The sequence below is a fragment of the Triticum aestivum genome, chromosome 4A, assembly GCF_018294505.1.
Source record: "Triticum aestivum cultivar Chinese Spring chromosome 4A, IWGSC CS RefSeq v2.1, whole genome shotgun sequence".
NCBI classification, from domain to species: domain Eukaryota; kingdom Viridiplantae; phylum Streptophyta; class Magnoliopsida; order Poales; family Poaceae; genus Triticum; species Triticum aestivum.
The window spans coordinates 200,026,525-200,045,195 of NC_057803.1; positions in this window are offsets into that span (position 1 = coordinate 200,026,525).

Here is an 18,671-nt window from a genome sequence, read left to right on the forward strand (position 1 = left end):
GGATTACCAAATCCTTCATGGCCCGTTCGGCCACCCTATGTAGCTTCACCAGCTGTTTTAGCTGATCGGTGAAGGGCACAGGATGCTCTGGCGCAAGATACTGCGACCACAACAATTTCTCCGCGGAGCTCCCTTGTTCGGCTCGGAAGAACTCCGCGGCGTCGGACACACTGCGCGGCTGATCTGTGAAGGCTCCTGGAGAACTCCGAATACAGGTTAGTAAGAAATACTTCTTCTTTATATATTTGCTTTGCATACTAAACGGCTTACCCGCCGCGATCTTCCTGGCCTCTTGGATCTCCCGGAGGGCACCCTGGGCTTCAACCCGGGCCACTTCCGCGCTTTGACAAGCCTCGGAGAGTTCGGTCTCTCGAGGCGAAACATTGCTCCCCAGGGTCTCGTACTTCTTCACCACATCTTGGAGCTCTTGATGGACCTCGTTCAGCCGGGCCTTGAGCTTCTTGCGAGCGTCCTGCTCCTTGATAGCTTTCCCCTCGGCTTCGGCCAGGGCCTCTTTCATGGCCACGACCTCGGTCGTCGCCCCTACACATATAATGACACTACAGTCAGTATACATCATTTACTCTTTCCAAATATATAGCGAGCTATTGCATACCTTGCTGGTCTTCCAACTGCTTTGTTGCCTGGTCGAGCTCTTCTTCGGCTAGCTCCAACTTCTTCTTTAGTCCGGCGACTTCGGCAGTGTGAGAAGTCGCGGCCAGCAGTGATGCCTGCTTATTCACATCAGACATAGTTTGGTTAGTTTCCGCGAAATTTAATTGATCCTCTATCCGACTTTTCTTTCTGAACACCGGACAGTGTCTCAAGGGCTACCGTCTATGCGGGGATTTTCTTGGTTAAATGCCGCTTACGTCATAACCTGTCAGTAGGCTGCTGCAGGCTTCGGTCAATCTGCTTTTAACGGACTGAACCTTCTCAATCACCATACCCATAAGGATACAGTGTCCTTCCACAATGGAAGCGCCTCGCAGTGTTTCTAGTAGATTGTTCGGCGCCTCTGGTTGGACAGAGGTCGCCAGCGGGACGGGCATGCCTCCTTCTTTTGAAGGAGGCTGCTCGTCGGTTCCGGGGCCGTATGGGTCCCCGTATCCATGCTCATATGGGGGCCGAATTGACAGTCTCCATGGGGGCTTGCTCCCCCATGTGTCCGGCGGCCGAGGTATCACCCTCTGGTGCCACCTTGACGGCCTCCTGAACCTCCCCTGGCACGGGAAGGTACGTTGGGAGAACACCTCGTCGTCTCCCTTGGCTTATGGAAAGTAAGCGGCCGGCGGTGTCTCGCTGGCCATCTCCTTTGAGTCCAACGAGCCTCTTGATGAGGATCGCTGGGAGCTGTCGTGGGCCGGACAGCAATAGCATAATTAATCATGTCAATAGGACAAAGAGGAGAGGTTGGATTTATGGGCATGTACGAGTTTTAGCACTTACGATGCGGCCTGAGGCTTAGTGCGGGGGCGTCGCTCCGGACTGCTGTCGATGTCCCATGCGGAACTACGCGCGAACATGCCTTTCCCCTTCAAAGGTGCCTCCGACTCTAGAATTGTGGAGGCCGCCCTCTTCTTTCTCCCCCCGTCAAAGGGGGAGTCGTTCTCCTCCTCCTCCTCCTCCTCGTCGTCGGCTTCTTCAGCGGCGGAGGAACGGGTCTTGTCTTCGGACGTCATGTCTGAAGTAACCTTGCGGCGGGGGCCGCTCCGGACCCCCTTGACCTTCACCATGGCCTTCTTCTCCGGCGCCTTATAGGGCGCCGGTACCAGCATCTTCACTACATGCGGGATGACTGGTTCTTCACGCAGCGGAGCAGGACACGGGATCTGCTTCGCCCTCTTCATCCAGTCCTGAAGAAGCAATGATAACAATAGCTTAGATATCATCCTTGAAACAAACAAGTAGAGGATGCGTTGAAAACTTACCTCGTTGGCGGGGTGGTTAATATTGTGCCCACGGTCCGAATCCGTTGCTGGCAGTACCTTGTTGCCCTTGAAGAGCAACTTCCATGCAACTTCGTGAGTTGTTTCGAAGAGCCTCTCCAGGGTCTGGTGCCTCTTCGGATTGAACTCCCAAAGGGGGAGTTTTCGGCTTTGGCAGGGGAGGATCCGGCGAACTAGCATCACTTGGACTACATCGATGAGCTTGATTTCTTTATCCACCATGCTTTGAACGCGCGTCTGCAGCTCTACCAGCTCGTCTGATGAAGACCAATTCGGGCTCTTCTCGACCCAGGAGGTGAGCCACATTGGAGCGCAGGAATTGAATTCGGCAGCTGTGGCCCAGTTGGCGCCGTGGGGCTCAGTGATGTAGAACCACTGTTTCTACCATTCCTTGACAGTCTCCACGAAAGTGCCTTTCGTCCAAGAGACATTGGTCAGCTTACTCATCATAGCGCCTCTGCACTCCGCGTGCTGGTCATCCACAACCTTCGGCTTCACGTTGAAGACTTTGAGCCACAACCCAAAGCGGGGTTGGATGCGGAGGAAGGCCTCACACACGACGATGAACCCCGAGATGTTGAGGAAAGAGTTCGGGGATAGATCATGGAAGTCTATCTCATAATAGTACATTAGCCCGCGGACGAAAGGGTGGAGTGGAAACCCTAGTCCGTAGAGGAAATGAGGGAGGAATACCACCCTCTCGTTGGGCTTCGATGTGGGGACGACTTGCCCCTGGGCTGGAAGACGGTGGGCGATTTCCTTCGCCAAGTACCCGGCCGCCCGAAGCTCAGTAATGTCCTTCTCCTTGACGGAGGAGACCATCCACTTGCCTTGACATCCGGATCCGGACATGGTTGAGTGCTAGCTTGAGTGGAAAGGAGATGATAACCTGGGTGCTGGATGTCAAGAGTGGAAGGGCAGAGGAAGAGAGAGGGCGTGGGAGAAGAAAGGGGATTCTTATCTCCTTATAAGGGCAGTGAATATTGAACGCCTCCCCACTCGCCTTAAAATTCGCCTACTCCCAAGGGCTGTGTAAATGACACGGTTAGGTTACCCATGCTCGTATTGACAAGAATCCCGCAATAAGGGGACATGATCTTTGCTTCGACGGGACGTGCCAATGGCAACCGCGTCTCGAAACATGGAGCGGCAGACGAAAAACAATTTGAAATTATGACCGGGCAGATGTGATGTCATGTTGTAGAAAGTTGTCAGCAGATTGGACTCATGGATTATTATATTCTCTCTGCGGTTGTGTGTGGTGTGTGTGTGTGTTACAAGTCCGTACACGATCAATACGTCCGAAGACTATCTTGGAGTTCGGAAGGAGGAACCCACCTTGCAATGCCGAAGACAGATCTACGTTGTGGATACCTTGTCATTGAAGCCAGGTTTAAGGGCTACTGAGGGAGTCCTGGACTAAGGGGTCCTCGGGCGTCCAGCCTATTAGCCATGGGCCAGACGGATGGGCTGTGAAGAACACGAAGACCGAAGACTGCACCCGTGTCCGGATGGGACTCTCCTTGGCGTGGGAGGCAAGCTTGGCAACCAAATATGTAGATTACTTTCTTTGTAACCGACCTTGTGTAACCCTAGATCCTCCCGGTGTCTATATAAACCGGGGGACTTAGTCTGGAGGGGAGAGTTATTCATTACCATAGCCATACAAGCTAGACCTCTAGGGCTTGTAATACTCATATTTGTCAAGATCAATCAAGCAGGATGTAGGGTATTACCTCCATAGAGAGGGCCCGAACTTGGGTAAAACATTGTGTCCCCTATCTCCTATTACCATCGACCCTAGACGCACAGTTCGGGACCCCTACCTGACATCTGCCGGTTTTGACACCGACTACGGCCACGGGCGTGAGCGCGAGATCTAGTGTTCGGCCGCAGCGGTATATGGTTTCCACAACGACGGATTTGATGGGAGGCTATCAAGGGATGGAGGAGGCGTAGCCTGGTGGAGCCGGCGGGGCACGGGCAGACGCGGTGTGCGTGCGGCCGGAGTTGCCATGGCGCGGCTCGGGCGCAGTAGGGGGGAGCGATTGGGTGTGGCTCGCACGTGTAGGGAGCGCGGGTTTGGTCGCCTCCAGGGGAGGGAGAGTGCGTGAAGGAGGCGAACTATGGCAGAGGAGGGTGGCGCGGTGGCTACAATCGACCGGGCAAGGGGAGAACGGGGGATCCGAAGGTGAGGCCCACTAGGGAGCACACGTAGGCTCGCTGGGGGCTTAGTAGCAGCAGGGAAGATGAATTTGACAATGATGGCCAGTGTGACCGATGAAGAAGAAGATGTAGGCGATGGCTACATGGACCCCCCTGCCTCGATCTTGAAGGAAATATGCCCTAGAGGCAATAATAAAGTTGTTATCTATATTTACTTATATAATGATCAATGTTTATTATAAATGCTAGAATTGTATTAACCGGAAAGTTAGTACAGGTGTGAATACATAGACAAAACAGAGTGTTCCAAATATGCCTCTACTTGACTAGCTCGTTAATCAAAGATGGTTAAGTTTTCTGACCATAGACATGTGTTGTAATTTGATAAACGGGATCACATCATTAGAGAATGATGTGTTGGACAAGACCCATCCGTTAGCTTAGCATTATGATCGTTTAGTTTTTTTGTTATTGCTTTCTTCATGACTTATACATATTCATCTGACTATGAGATTGTCCAACTCCCGAATGCCGGAGGAACACCTTGTGTGCTATCAAACATCACAATGTAACTGGGTGGTTATAAAGATGCTCTACAGTTGTCTCTGAAGGTCTTTGTTGAGTTGGCATAGATCAAGATTAGGATTTGTCACTCCGTGTATCGAAGAGGTATCTCTGGGCCCTCTCGGTAATGTACATCACTAGAAGCCTTGCAAGCAACGTGACTAATGAGTTTGTTGCGGGATGATGCATTACAGAACGAGTAAAGAGACATGCCCGTAATGATATTGAACTAGTTATGATGATACCGATGATCGAATCTCGGGCAAGTAACATACGATGACAAAGGGAATAACGTATGTTGTTATGCAGCTTGACCGATAAAGTTCTTCATAGAATATGTAGGAGCCAATATGAGAATCTAGATTCCACTATTGGTTATTGACTGGAGGTGTGTCTCAGTCATGTCTACATATTTCTCGAACCCGTAGAGTCCGCACGCTTAACATTCGATGACGATTTGTATGATGAATTATGTGTTTTGGTGACCGAAGTTTGTTCTGAGTCCCGGATGAGACCACGAACACGACGAGGAGTATCAAAATGGTTGAGAGGTAAAGATTCATATATTGGAAGGTTATATACGGACACCGGAATGGTTCCGAAGAGGTTCAGGGATTTTTCAGAGCACCGGGAGGTTATCGGAACCTCCCGGGAAATTTAATGGGCCTAATGGGCCAGAGTGGAGAAGAGGAGTCAGGCCATGGGAGGTGGCGCGCGCCCCCCTTGCCCAATCTGAATTGGACAAGGGGAGGGGGCGCGGCCCCCCTGTAACGCCCCGTATGTAACTTGCCATATTTGTAAGCCAACTCTGTACTTCTTTCTTATTCAGTACATGGGATGTGTAAAGATTACCCCTCTTGTGACATGCCTACAATGCGGTTATGCCTCTAAGTCGTGCTCCGACACGTGGGAGATATAGTTGCATCGTGGGTGTTACACCCCCTTTCCTTATCCTACTCCCTCCTTTCCCCTTTCCCCCTCTCCGTTGGAAGGAAAGGAGCGGGCCGAGTCCTACTAGGAACGAAGTCCTAGAAGGACTCCCCCCTCAAGGTCTGCCACCCTTGGCCAGCCATCTCCTCCCCCCTCCTTTATATACGGGTGCAAGGGGCACCCCAAACACACACCAAGATTTCTCTTAGCCGTGTGCGGTGCCCCTTCCACACTTTACTCCTCCAGTCATAGCGTCGTAGTGCTTAGGCGAAGCCCTGCGTGGATCACATCACCATCACTATCACCATGACGTCATGCTATGGGAACTCTCCCTCGACCCTCTATTGGATCAAGATCTCGAGGTATGTCATCGAGCTGAACGTGTGCTTAACATGGAGGTGCCATACGTTCGGTACTTGGATCGGCTGGATCGTGAAGACGTTCGACTAGATCAACCGTGTTAACCTAACACTTCCGCTTTCAGTCTATGATGGTATATGGACACACTCTTCCCTTCTCGTTACTATGAATCTCCTAGATAGATCTTGCATGATTGTAGGAATTATTTTTGAAATTGCATGCTTCGTTTCCCAACAGATCTGCTAGTGTAGACGATGAAGACGGCTACGGCGGAGCAGATGGCCACCTCCCTACGACGGAGGGCACTCGTACGACGGTGGTGATGGTGCCGGCGGCTTGCTGTAGTGAGGGGAGGAGTGGAGCCACTCGGGAAAGGGAGAAACGAGGAATTGGGGGCTAGGGTTTGCATGGGGGGGGGGTTTATCCAACGCGGGAAACTGCGAGATGGCCGACACATGGTGGATCCCTACCATGGACGATGTTCGAGCGGCCACCACACTCGGGTGAATAGGGAAGAAGGAGAGGCCACTGGTGGGCTGGGCCTCCCTGTTGTATTAAGGTCCAGTTGACTAGTGGGCATTGCCAGTTCTCTTTTCTCTTCTTTGTTTCTTTAATTCTTTCATTGTTTTATTTCTTAGCCATTGTTCTTAAATATTTACGCTACTAAATGAATTTGGTAAAAAATGTGAGACTTTGCACATAAATCAAATGCAACATTTTTAGGGAACACACAAGGTCTCAAGTGGTTTGGGAATTGTATAATTATTTGTTAATAATTAAAAAAACTATATTATTTGTTATTGGACCACTTTATAATTTTCTAGGTATTACTTGGTGAGTCAAAAGATGTTAGTTTCAACATGACAAATGAGTAGGGGAATTTGTAGAATAAAGAGAACATTTTAGTTTTACTGTTCGAAGAAATAATAAATTCACCTGCAAATTAAATTTGAATTTGACTTCATTTTGGACAAGTGGCAATTTGCATAGTAATCATGATGACACGGCCACCATTGGAGGGAGATTACTGTAGTATGATTCTCGGGGTGTTACAAATCTCCTCCACTACAAGAAATCTCGTCCTGAGATTTAGGTGTTGGGGTAAGGGGGAAAGTTTTGGTTACAAAATTGTAACAGATCTTCTCGGTCTTGGTTTCTCTTCTCAAAGAGGTCGATCCATTACATTGATTCCTTCATTTCTCTACTTCAGGGCATCATGACGAAGTTGTCATTCTTCCTTCAGGATCTCCATCGTACTTACGGAAAAGATAAGGGGGAAAACTCGGGAAGGTCGGAGCTCAACACATGTTAGGTACCTGGGGGCTATCTCTGTGAACGAGGCGTAGGGGCTTCTCTCGTGTAGAAATTCAAGAAAGTCATCGAGAGCAAAGTAAGAAGGTGCAATAAGAAGTTTCAAGTGGATAGGTAATCGTTCTGTGCAAGGTTGTCAGAATCGCGAGTTTGAATCGGATCGGAGCTCCAACAGTAGGATCACAAATCGTAGAATATTCACTATCAGGATAGTAAAAACATAGATTCTATGAACTAAAATCGTAGAACCGGAATGTTTTGTTTGGATCGTTAAGTCGTAGAATTGTATAACAGAATCACCATTCTGACAACCTTGGTTCTATGCCTGAAAGAAAGTGTAAAAGGGGACCAGAGCAACGAGAATAAGTATTGCGTCTGATACCATAATAGATTACTTGGAAGGTGACCCTGGGAATTACATACGAAGCCAAGTGCGAGGAATAACCTTGGCAACAGGGGTGTTGTAACGCCCCGAGTCCGATGGGCCATGTGTCTTCCTGTTATTCGCCGTCGTTGCCATGTAATCCGCTTGTGTGTTGCATCTTGCCATGTCATCATGTGCATTCCATTTGCATGTTTTTAAAACTTGCATTCGGTCTCTTTCTCTGTTGTCCATTTCGACATCCGACGCTCTCTCTCACACCCGTTGCACCTCTCAAACCGTGTTTCGTGAGCGGGAGAAAAACTACTCGGAATGGGCCGAGATTTATCAAGTGGTCTTGGTATATCACCGGTAGACCGCCTGTCAAACTTCGTTCCATTTGGAGGTCGTTTGATTCCCCAATGGTTAACGCGTTAACCGAAAGCCTCTTTCTATTTGCAGCCCAACACCCCTACACAACAGCCACCTAGCCCATCTAAACCCCCTCCATGCTCTCCGTCGTTGGATCACGATCATGTGGGCGAAAAGCGCACCTCATTTAGACTCTCCTAGCTCCCTCTACCTATAAATTAGTGTCCCCCTCCGAAATCTCAGGCGAAACCCTATTCTTCTTCATCCTCGTGCCGCCGAACACGTCCGCGCGGCGCCGGACATGTCCAGCCTCCACATCGCCCGGACAAGTCCGGGGACGCCACGTCATCACCACCGCCTCCTCAACCAACCGCACTACGCCACCTCACCCCACCGCAGTACCACCACCGCACCGGCCAGCTCGGGCCCATCGCGGACCCTCCCGGCCTGAGTCTCTATCACCGCGGGCCGTCGCCCGATCCTGTCCGCGCGGCGCCTGAGAGCCTCCTGCCGCCATTGCCAGACGTCGCCCCATCAACCTCGCCCTCGCATCGTCGCCGCCGGACTGCACTGCCTTGCCGGAGCCGCTCCCAGCCGCTTGTCGACCCTCTGTCGTCGCCGCGCCGCTGCACCAGGACAACCGCGTCGCGCCGCCCATGCCCGAGGGCCTCCATGGCCGCTTGCCGGAGTCCTCACTTGCCGCTGCCATGGAGCTCCCCCCGCAGCTTCTCTTGCTCGGATCCGGCCCCGGCGACCAGATCCGAGGACCCCGGCGCCGTTCCCGTTCATCCCAGACACCCCCGCGTTCGTCTCCGGCCGCCATCGCCGTTGGCGCCACCGCCTCGCCCTGCCTCAGGCACCTGCTAGCGGGAGGACGACGACGACCGTCGACCGCTCGTCGGCCGGCCTCCCTAGGGCCCATCTTAGCCGGCCCGATCTGCCTCTCCCTCCTCACCTTCCCCAGCTTGTTTCGGCCCAAGGTGAGAAGCCCACCCACCTTTGCTATTTGTCGCCCCGAGCGTCGTTTAGCTATTTGACGCTGACTCTGATTTCGGAAATTTTGGCCAAGTCCCCAGTATTCAATTCCATGTGTGCATGTTTGACCATCCATAACTTCATGCATATTGATCCATTTTGCGTGTATGATATGTCAAAATGTTCATCTCTGAATGCTCTACATGATGGTGTGATTTACATGCATGTTAGGATGCATTATGCCATGTTAATCCCTGTTGCAAGAGTGCTATATGATGTTAACCTGCTGAGATTGTCATAACTTGTTGTTTTGTCTTTTTCGTTGCATTTCTTGTGTGCATCTTTTGTGCATCATGTCTACATGTTTTATGAGCATTTTCATGCCATCTTTACAGTGGTGCAATCCATGTATTTTTATGTGCATTGTGGTGACTAGCATAAGCTCGCGAAGTGATTTTCGCTGTCTGTAACTGTTACATTGTGATGCCTTGTTAACTTGAAGCTACGATCAATACCATGCATATTTTGATGAACTTCAGTAAGGGTGTTTTGATCTCCATGTTATGCTCTATCATGCCATGCCTTTTGGTGCCTCATATATGTCTTGTAGCATATGTTTTTATTGCCATAAACATGCCTATATGATGGTCCAGTTTTCTGTAAACTTTATGATGCCTTGTTGTGAGGTTGTTATTGATTGATCTATGCCTCTTTTGGAGATGCTCCCTGTACATAAATTTAAGTATGTTATGTGTACTTTTTCCACATGCCAAGTTTGTTAATTTTAGACTTCATATGACCTCTGTTCCAAGCTTGCAAATGATGACCCACAAGTATAGGGGATCTATCGTAGTCCTTTTGATAAGTAAGAGTGTCGAACCCAACGAGGAGCAGAAGGAAATGACAAGCGGTTTCCAGCAAGGTATTCTCTGCAAGTACTGAAATAAGTGGTAACATATAGTTTTGTGATAGGATAATTTGTAATGAGCAACAAGTAACAAAAGTAAATAAAGTGCAGAAAGGTGGCCCAATCCTTTTGTAACAAAGGACAAGCCTGGACAAACTCTTATATGATGTAAAGCGCTCCCGAGGACACATGGGAATATCGTCAAGCTAGTTTTCATCACGTTCATATGATTCACATTCTGTACTTTGCTAATTTGGTATGTGGGCGGACCGGTACTTGGGTGTTGTCCTTACTTGGAAAAACATCCCACTTACGATTAACCTCTATTGCAAGCATCCGCAAATACAACAAAAGTATTAAGGTAAACCTAACCATAGCATGGAACATATGGATCCAAATCAGCCCCTTATGAAGCAACACATAAACTAGGGTTTAAGCTTCTGTCACTCTAGCAACCCATCATCTACTTATTACTTCCCAATGCCTTCATCTAGGCCCAAATAATGGTGAAGTGTCATGTAGTCGACGTTCACATAACACCACTAGAGGAGAGACAACATACATCTCATCAAAATATCAAACGAATACCAAACTCACATGACTACTAATAGCAAGACTTCTCCCATGTCCTCGGGAACAAAAGTAACTACTCACAAATCATAAACATGTTCATAATCAGAGGGGTATTAATATGCATATATGATCTGAACATATGATCTTCCACCAATTAAACCAACTAGCATCAACTACAAGGAGTAATTAACACTACTAGCAACCTACTAGCACCAATCCCGGACTTGTAGACAGGAATTGGATACAAGAGATGAACTAGTGTTTTGAGATGAGATGGTGCTGATGAAGATGTTGATGGAGATTTCCCTCTCCTGATGAGAGAAGCTTTGGTGATGACGATGGCGATGATTTCCCCCTCCGGGAGGGAAGTTTCCCCGGTAGAACAGCTCCGCTAGAGCCCTAGATTGATTTCGCCAAGGTTCCGCCTCGTGGCGGCGGAGTTTCATCCGAGAAGATGGCTTATGATTTTTTCCCATTGAAAGACTCCATATAGCAGAAGATGGCCACCGGAGGGCCACCGGGGGGCCCAAGAGGTAGGGGGCGCGCCCTGGGGGTAGGGCGCGCCCCCGATCCTCGTGGGAAGGGTGTGGCCCCCCTGGTGAGGTTCTTGCGCTCATTATTTTTTATATATTTGGAAAACATCATCCGTGAAGTTTCAGGACTTTTGGAGCTGTGCAGAATAGGTCTCTAATATTTGCTCCTTTTCCTTCCCAGAATCCCAGCTGCCGGCATTCTCCCTCTTTATGTAAACCTTGTAAAATAAGAGAGAATAGGCATAAGTATTGTGACATAATGTGCAATAACAGCCCATAATGCAATAAATATTGATATAAAAGCATGATGCAAAATGGACGTATCAACTCCCCCAAGCTTAGACCTCGCTTGTCCTCAAGCGAAAAGCCGAAATTGAAAAATATGTCCACATGTTTAGAGATAGAGGTGTCGATAAAAATAAAATACGGACATGAGGGCATCATGATCATTCTTAGAACAGCATCTTACATAATTCTTTGTCATATAATATCTGATGCTAGAGTAATAATTCAATCACAATATCAAGTATGAATCGTAAACTTCATTGAAAACTAACAAACTACAATCTCAGTCATTGAAGCAATTGCAATTTATCATAACATAGGAAAGAGTCAATATATAAGAGCTTTTCAGCAAGTCCACATACTCAACTATCATATAATCTTTCACAATTGCTGACACTGACACAATACTTATGGGTATGGAGTTTTAATCGGACACGGAGAAAGATAGGGGCTTATAGTTTTGCCTCCCAACGTTTTACCTCAAGGGTAATGTCAACCGTAATAGTTCATGAAAACTCACATCCAGTTAGCCATATATACCAGGATCTTTCCAACATATTGTGCTTGCCAAAGGATAAAATGTAAAAAGGAAGGGTGAAGATCACCATGACTCTTATGCAATGTAGGAGATAAAACTAAAAGATAGGCCCTTCGTAGAGGGAAGCAGAGGTTGTCATGCGCTTTTATGGGTTGGATGCATAAAAATTAATGCGAAAGAACGTCACTTTATATTTCCACTTGTGATATGGACCTTTATTATGCAGTCTGTCGCTTTCATTACTTCCATATCACACGCTCGTATAAATCTTATTTTCTCCACACCAACCAATCATACATATTTAGAGAGCAATTTTTATTGCTTGCACCGATGACAACTTACTTAATAGATCTTACTCAATCCATAGGTAGACATGGTGGACTCTTATGGCAAGACTTTTTTAAGGGTGTTTGGAAGCACAAGTAGAATCTCTACTTGGTGTAATGAATTTGGCTAGCATGAGGGGGAAAGGCAAGCTCAACATGTTGGAAGATCCAAGACAATATAATTTATCTCAGATGTAAGAAAACATAACCCATTACGTTGTCTTCCTTGTCCAATGTCAACTCTTTAGCATGTCATATTTTAATGAGTGCTCACAATCATAAAAGATGTCCAAGATAGTATATTTATATGTGAAGACCTGTCTTTCTTTATTACTTCCTATTATTTGCAACGATGACCAAAACTTTGTTTGTCAACCCTCAATAACTTTTATTCATCATACTATTTCTATGTGAGCTCATTACTCTCCATAAGACTCATATGATATCTTTGTTTCTTTTTATTTCTTTTTCTTTTCTTTTATTCCTTTAGAATCATGGCAAAATAATCAAGCCCTTGACTCAACACTAATCTTTATTATATTGCTCACGGGCTCGATTACGTAGAAGGATAATAAAGCAAAACTCACAAGTAGATCATACTAAGAACTTTTATTCTACTAGATCAAGATATTACCAAAAGGATCGAACTAAGAAAAACGGTAAAGATAGAGTGATGGTGATATGATACCGGGGCACTCCCCCAAGCTTGGCAGTTGCCAAGTGGAGTGCCCATACCAGATACTCAATTCCTCTTTGTTGGTGGAGACGGTGGTGATTTTGTTGATGTCGTAGGCTTGTCGTCCTCCTTCCAAGGTATAGGCTCACCATCATAGAAGGATGACCGAGTCTCCGGGATCCTCAAATCTGCAGCCAAACTCATCCTTTTGAATCTATATTCATACTCACAGTTTTGGTTTTGCAGGACATAGATTTGAGCTTGAAGGTGCTCGATTTTCTCGTGAAGCTTGAAGATGGTCTCCCCGATGTTGTCGGCATCCAGCTTGTGTTTGTTGGTGAATTCTGCAATCATCATGTAGTTGGAGTTGAGTCCACGCTCCACCATCCCCTGACACTTGAAAACTTGTTGCTCCATTGCTTCAAGCCTCGTCTCCATGCTTCCGGTCCCATTTGGTCCCTTAGCATCACGGATGTGCATCAACCCATCACGCATCTCAATGGTTTGAGGGTGTCGCTGCACCTCCGCGAGGTAAGGGTTGATGACCTTCTTGAAGAACTTGTCCTTGGTGGCACTTGGAGACGTCATGATAACCTAGATCTGTCAGAAAAACAGCTCGAAACAAAGACAGGAGATTTTTGCGTGATACGGAAGTCAAAACCCCCGGGAGATTATATAATGAACTTTTACCGACCAAAATACGTGTCTTGTATGAAAACGGAGTCCCGAGAGCACACAAGGTAGGGGGCGCGCCCAGTAGGGTAGGGCGCGCCCTCCACCCTTGTGGAGCCCTCGTGTCCTTCCCGGAATGCTGCTTATTTTTCTATTTTTCTAAATATTCCAAAACGGAGAAATATTGCCTTAAAAACTGTTTTGGAGTCGGTTTACTTACTGTACCACATACCTATTCCTTTTCGGAGTCTGAAATGTTCCGGAAAATGTCCTTTATGTATTCCTCCGGGGTTACGGTTTCGATAACATTGGTTTCAACATTTATGGGATTACCTGAGATATAGTGTTTGATTCTTTGACCATTTACCATCTTCAGATTGGTACCTTTGAAGTTGTTGATTTTTATGGCACCGGAATGGTAGACCTCCTCGATAACGTAAGGGCCTTCCCATTTAAAGAGAAGTTTTCCTGCAAAAAATCTTAAACGAGAGTTGTACAGCAATACATAATCACCTACATTAAACTCACGCTTTTGTATCCTTTTGTCATGCCATCTTTTAACTTTTTCTTTAAACAACTTGGCATTCTCGTAGGCTTGGATTCTTCATTCATCAAGTGAGCTAATATCAAATAATTTCTTCTCAAAGTCAAGTTTAAAATCATAATTAAGTTCTTTAATAGCCCAATAAGCCTTGTGTTCTATTTCAAGAGGCAAGTGACATGCTTTTCCATAGACCATTTTATACGGAGACATACCCATAGGATTTTTATATGCAGTTCTATAGGGCCATAATGCATCATTAAGTTTCTTGGACCAATTCTTTCTAGACCTATTAACAGTCTTTTGCAAAATTAATTTGAGCTCTCTATTACCCAATTCTACTTGACCACTAGACTGAGGGTGATAAGGAGATGCAATTCTATGATTAACATCATATTTAGCAAGCATTTACCGGAAGGCACCATGAATAAAATGTGAACCACCATCAATCATTAAATATCTAGGGACTCCAAATCTTGGAAAAATAAATCTTTAAGCATTTTAATAGAAGAGTTACGATCGGCACTACTAGTTGGAATAGTTTCTACCCACTTAGTAACATAATCAATAGCAACTAAAATATGTGTATAACCATTAGAGGAAGGAAAAGGTCCCATATAGTCAAAGCCCCAAACATCAAATGGTTCATTAACAAGTGAATAATTCATGGGAATTTCTTGACCTCTACTGATATTACCAATTCTTTGACATTCATTACAAGATAAGACAAACTTACGGGCATCCTTGAAGAGAGTAGGCCAATAAAAACCAGATTGCAGTACCTTATGTGCAGTTCTATCTCCAGCATGGTGTCCTTCATAAGCTTCGGAGTGACACTTGCGTAGGATCTGTTCCTGTTCATACTCAGGTACACAACGTCTAATAACACCATCTACTCCTTTATAAAGATGTGGGTCATCCCAAAAGTAATGCCTCAAATCATAGAAGAGCTTTTTCTTTTGCTGGTATGTGGAACTAGGTGGTATAAACATAGCAACAATGTAATTAGCATAATCAGCATGCCATGGAGCAGTATGAGAAGCATTTATGACATTTAATTGCTCATCAGGAAAACTATCATCAATAGGTAGTGGGTCATCAAGCACATTTTCTAACCTAGACAAGTTGTCTGCAACGGGGTTCTCAACTCCTTTTCTATCAACAATATGCAAATCAAATTCTTGTAGTAAGAGAACACATCTAATAAGTCTAGGTTTAGCATCTTTTTTTCCATAAAATATTTAATAGCAGTATGATCAGTGTGAATAGTTACTTTAGAATCAACAATATATGGTCTAAACTTATCATAAGCAAATACAACTGCTAAAAATTCTTTTTCAGTAGTAGCATAATTTCTTTGAGAATTGTCTAGAGTTTTACTAGCATATTGTATAACATTTAGTTTCTTATCAAGTCTTTCTCCTACAACAGCACCTACAGCATAATCACTAGCATCACACATAATTTCAAAGGGTAAATTTCAATTAGATGGCTGAACAATAGGTGCAGAGATCAATCCTTTCTTAAGTATTTCAAATGCTTCTACACAATCATCATCAAAGACAAATGGTATATCTTTTTGTAATAAATTAGTCAGAGGCCGAGAGATTTTTGAGAAGTCCTTAATGAACCTCCGATAAAATCCGGCATGACCAAGGAAACTTCTTATACCTTTGATGTCCTTGGGACATGGCATCTTTTCAATAGCATCAACCTTGGCTTTATCAACTTCAATACCTCTTTCAAAAACTTTATGCCCCAAGACAATATCTTCATTAACCATAAAGTGACACTTTTTCCAATTCAATACAAGATTAGTTTCTTCACGTCTTTGCAAAACTCGATCAAGGTTGCTCAAGTAGTCATCAAAAGTAAATCCATAGAAGAAAAAGTCGTCCATGAAAACCTCACAATTTTTTCACAAAAGTCAGAGAATATATCCATCATGCATCTTTGAAAGGTAGCAGGTGCATTACATAAACCAAAAGGCATACATCTATAAGCACAAGTACCAAAAGTGCATATAAAAGTAGTCTTTGATTGATCTTTGGCTGACACGGGTATTTGAGAGAAAGCGGAATAACCATCTAGAAAGCAAAAATGTGTATGTTTAGATAATCTTTCTAGCATTTGATCGATAAAAGTAATGGGTAATGATCTTTTTTAGTAGCCTTATTTAATTTACGAAAATCAATTACCATCCTATGACATGTAGTAATTCTTTGAGGAATCAATTCATCTTTATCATTAGGAACAACAGTAATACCTCCCTTCTTAGGGACACAATGGACAGAGATTACCCACTGACTATCAGCAACGGGATAAATTATACCTGCCTTAAGGAGCTTTAGTATCTTCTTTCTTACCGCCGAAGACACCCCGCACCCTCCCCGCTCCACCGCCATCGAGGACACCCCCGAACCCTCCCTGGTCCACCGCCGCCGACGACCCATCGCACCCTCCCCGCTCCACCGCCGCCGACGACCCACCGCACCCTCATCCGCTCCACCGCCACCGAGGACACCCCCGCACCCTCCCCCGCTCCACCGCCATCGACGACCCACCGCACCCTCCCCCGCTCCACCGCCGCCAAGGACACCCCCGCACCATCCCCCGCTCCACGCCGCCGACGACCCACCGCACCCTTCCCCGCTCGACCGTCGCCGACGACCCACCGCATCCTTCCTCACTCCATCATCGCCGAGGACACCCCCGCATCATCCCCCGCTCCAGGCCGCCGACGACCCACCGCACCCTCCCACGCACGACCGTCGCCGACGACCCACCGCACCCTCCCCCGCTCCACCGCCACCGAGGACACCACCGCACATTTCCTCGCTCCACCGCCGCCGCCGACCCACCGCACCCTTCCCTACTCCACCCCCGCCGACGACCCACCGCACCCTTCCTCGCTCCACCGCCGCCGCCGACCCACCGTACCCTCCCCGCTCCACCACCGACGAGGACACCCCCGCACCCTCCCCCGCTTTATCGCCGCCGTCGACCCACCGCACCCTTCGCCGCTTGACCCCCGCCAAGGATACCCCCGCACCCTTCCCCGGTCCACGCCGCCGACGATCCACCGCACCCTCCCCCGCTCGACCACCGCCGACGACCCACCACACCCTCCCCCGCACCACCGTTGTCGAGGAAACTCCCGCACCCTCCCCCGCTCCACCGCCGCCGACGACCCACCGCACCCTCCCCCGGTCCACCGCCGCCGATGATCCACCGCACCCTCCCCCATTCCACCGCTGTCGATGACCCACCGCATCCTCGCCCGCTCCATCGCCGCCGACGACCCACCGCACCCTCCCCCGCTCCACCGCCGCCGACGACCCACCGCACCCTCCCCCGCTCCACCACCGCCGAGGACACCCCCGCACCCTCCCCCACTCCACCGCCGCCGACGACCCACCGCTCCCTCCCCCGCTCGACCGCCGTTGATGACCCACCGCACCCTCCCCCGCTCCACCGCCGCCGAGTACACCCCCGCACCCTCTCCGCTCCACCGCCGTCAACGACCCACCACACCCCTCCGCCGCTCCATCGCCCCCGACGACCCACCGCACCCTCCCCCACTCCACCGCCGCCGAGGACACCCCCGCACCCTCCCCCGCTCCACCACTGCCGACGACCCACCGCACCCTCCCCTGCTCCACCACCACCGAGGACACCCCCGCACCCTCCCTCTCTCCACCGCCGCCGATGACCCATCGAACCCTCCCCCGCTTCACCGCCGCCGATGACCCACCGCACCCTCCCCCGCTCCACCGACGTCGACCACCCACCGCACCTTCCCCCGCTCCACCGCCGCCGAGGACACCCCCGCACCCTCCCCGCTCCACGCCGCTGACGACCCACCGCACCCTCCCCCGCCACCGACGGCCCACCGCACCCTCCCCCGCTCCACCGCCACCGAGGACACCCGCGCACCCTCCCCCGCTCCACCGCCGCCGATGACCCACCGCACCCTCCCCCGCTCCACCGCCGCCGAGGACACCCCCGCACCCTCCCCCGTTCCACCGCCGCCAATGACCCACCGCACCCTCCCCCGCTCAACCGCCGTCGACGACCCACCGCACCCTCCCCCGCTCCACCGCCGCCGAGGACAGCCCCGCACCCTCTCCCGCTCCACCGCCGTTGACGACCACCGCACCCCTCCCCCGCTCCATCGCCGCCGCCGACCCACCGCACCCTCCCCCGCTCCACCGCCGCCGAGGACCCCCCGAACCCTCCCCCGCTCCACCGTCACAAATGAATGCAACTAAAAATCCAAAAAAACAAATTTGATTATATTTTAAAATAACAAATTTGATGATATTTTCAAATAACAAATTTGATGATATTTTTTTATATTCATAAATATTTTCAAATAACAAATTTGATGATATTTTAAAAAAAATTATTACTGTTTTTATAAAAATTTATTACTGTTTCATATTCATATTCATTTTCTAAAAAATTATTAGATGCAACAAAAAAAAATTAGTTATGGCGCACCGCTGGCTGGTGCGCCATTGCTATCTAATTTTTTTACTAATGGCGCACTGCTAGGGGGTGCGCCATTGCTATTCAAAAAAAAAGATTACTAATGGCGCACCTCCAGGTGATGCGGCATTGCTATCCAAA